The sequence below is a fragment of the Cebus imitator genome, unplaced genomic scaffold (genome assembly GCF_001604975.1).
Source record: "Cebus imitator isolate Cc_AM_T3 unplaced genomic scaffold, Cebus_imitator-1.0 Scaffold375, whole genome shotgun sequence".
In the NCBI taxonomy this organism is placed as follows: Eukaryota; Metazoa; Chordata; class Mammalia; order Primates; family Cebidae; genus Cebus; species Cebus imitator.
The window spans coordinates 302,809-305,676 of NW_016107690.1; positions in this window are offsets into that span (position 1 = coordinate 302,809).

Consider the following 2,868-nt stretch of genomic DNA (forward strand, 5'->3'; position numbering starts at 1 on the left):
GTAGAGACGGGGTTTCACCATGTTGACCAGGATGGTCTCGATCTCTTGACCTCGCGATCCACCCGCCTTGGCCTCCCAAAGTGCTGGGATTACAGGCGTGAGCCACTGTGCCCGGCCCAATTTTGTTATTTTTAAAGAGATGATGTGCCGGGTGGTGGTCTTGCTCTGTCACCCAGGCTGGAGTGCAGTGGGCAGGGTCATAGTTCACCGGTTCCTGGAACTCCTGGGTTCAAGCGATCCTCCTGCCTTGGCCTTCCAAGGTGCTGAGATTACAGGTGTGAGCACCTCGCTGGCCCTGTGCAAAGTCTTTTTTTTTTCTGAGACAGAGTCTTCCTCTGTCGCCCAGGCTGGATGGAGCACAGTGGCGCCATTTCTGCTCACCGCAACCTCCGCCTCCTGGGTTCAAGCGATTCTTGTGCCTCAGCCTCCCCAGTAGCTGGGATTACAAGCACCTGTCACCATGCGTGGCTAAATTTTGTATTTTTAGTGGAGACAGGGTCTTGCTATATTGCCCAGGCTGGTCTCTAACTCCCGACCACAAGTGATTTGCCCCCCTCAGCCTCCCAGAGTGCTGGGCTTATAGGCATGAGCCACGCTGCCCTGCCCCCACGCAGCTTCTCAACCCTGATTCCCACCCTCAGGGATTTGCACCTGTGTTGTTCTTGCAGCCTGGATTCCTCTCTGTACTTTTGTTTAATTAGGTCTTTTTTCTCTTTCAGGTAACAGCTTAAAAATTACCTACTCAGGCTTGGTGAGGTGGCTCACACCTGTAATCCCAGCACTTTGGGAGGCCAGGGTGGGTGGATCACTCGAGATCAGGAGTTCGAGACTCGCCTGACCAACATGGCAAAACCCCAAATCTATTAAAAATACACACACACACAAAAAAATAGCCAGGGATGGTGGCAGGTGCCTGTAATCCCATCTACTCAGGTGGCTGAGGCAGGAGAATTGCCTGAACCTGGGAGGTGGGGGTTGTAGTGAGCCGATATGCCACTGCATTACAGTCTGGGTGACAGAACAAGACTCTGTCTCAAAAAAAAAAATTTTTTTTTTAATTTATTTTATTTATTTATTTTTTTAAAGACGGGGTTTCACCATGTTGGTCAGGCTGGTCTTGAACTCCCGACCTCAGGTGATCCACCCACCTTGGCCTCCAAAGTGCTTGCATTACAGGCGTGAGCCACCACGCCCGGCCAAAAAAAAAAATTTAAAACAAAAATCACCTCCTTCAGGAAGCCCTCCTTGATACCCCAGGGTCGATCTCAATCCTGTCCTGTTTTTTTTATTTTTATTTTTATTTTTATTTCTTTTTTTCTTTCTTTTTTTTTTTTTTTTTTTTTTTTTTTTTTTTTTTTTTTTTTTTTTTTTTTTTTGAGACGGAGTCTTGCTCCCTTTGTGAAGCCTGGAGTGTCGTAGCGTGATGTCAGCTTACTGCAACCTCTGCCTCCCTGATTCAAGCAATTCTCCTGCGTCAGCCTCCTGACTGAGGGATTACAGGCGCCTGCCACCACCCCTGGCTAATTTTTGCATTTTTAGTAGAGATGGGGTTTCACCACGTTGGCCGGGCTGATCTTGAACTCCTGACCTCAGGTGAGCCACGTGCCTTAACCTCCCAAAGTGCTGGGATTACAGGTGTGAGCTGCCGCGCCTAGCCTATCCTCCTCTCTGATGCCCTCTCCTTGCTCAGTCTCTCTCGTCCTCCCGGCACAATTTGAGAGCTTCCACTGCTGCAGATATGTGATTGGCTATGACCTCTCCACCATCTCCTGAGGGCTGGGATTTCTGTGTGTCTTTTCCAGCTGCGTCCCAGCTTTGCTAGACCCATGAGTGCTGGGGGCTGAGTTATGTTAGGAACTGGGTTTCAGGAGAAGTTGAAAACCAGGGGAAAAACTGATGGGTGTGTTTGCTGGCAAGATGGGTGCGGCCCAGTGGAAAGTCCCCTAGCCCGGAGGCCCCCAGGTGCCGGGGCTGTGCTGCACGTCCCTAAGGTTGCACTGGGAGCCCTCGGCAGAAGGGGGAACTCTGCACATGCCGAGACCCTGTGTTTAAGCCTCAATTATCTGGGCTGCATAAATCCGTATTCACCATAAAGGCTCGGCATAGCCCTGTGGTCAGAAGTACCAGCTGTTGCTTGGAGCTTCTGTCCCTCCCTCCCTCCCTCCCTTCCTTCTTCCTTCTTCCTCCCCTTCCCTCCTTTATTTCTTCCTTCCTTCCTTCTTCCTTTCCTTCCCCTTCCCTCCTTCCTTCTTCCTCCCCTTCCCTCCTTCCCTCCCTCCTTCCTTTCTTCCTTCTCTTTCTCTCTTTTTTTCGGATGGAGTTTTGCTCTTGTTGCCCATGCTGCAGTGCAATGGCATGATCTCAGCTCACTGCAACCTCTGCCTCCTGGGTTCAAGGGATTCTCACGTCTCAGCCTCCTGAGTAGCTGGGATTACAGGCACGTGCCACCACGCCTAGCTAATTTTTGTATTTTTTGTAGAAACGGGGTTTCCCCACGTTGGCCAGGCTGGTCTTTGAACTCCTGACCTCAGGTGATCCGCCCGCCTCGGTCTCCCAAAGTGCTGGGATTACAGGCGTGAGCCACCGTGTCTATTTCTATTAATTTCTTTATATTTTCATTTGAAAAAAATTATTTGTTGTTTTTTGAGATGGAGTTTCACTCTTTTTGCCCAGGCTGGAGTAAGATAGCGCCATCTCAGCTCACTGCAACCTCTGCTTCCCGGGTTCAAGCATTTCTCCTGCCTCAACCTCTGGAGCAGCTGGGATTACAGGTGTGTGCCACTATGCCCAGCTAATTTCGTATTTTTAATAGAGACAAGGTTTACCATGTTGGTCAGACTGGTCTTGAACTCTTTTTTTTTTTTTTTT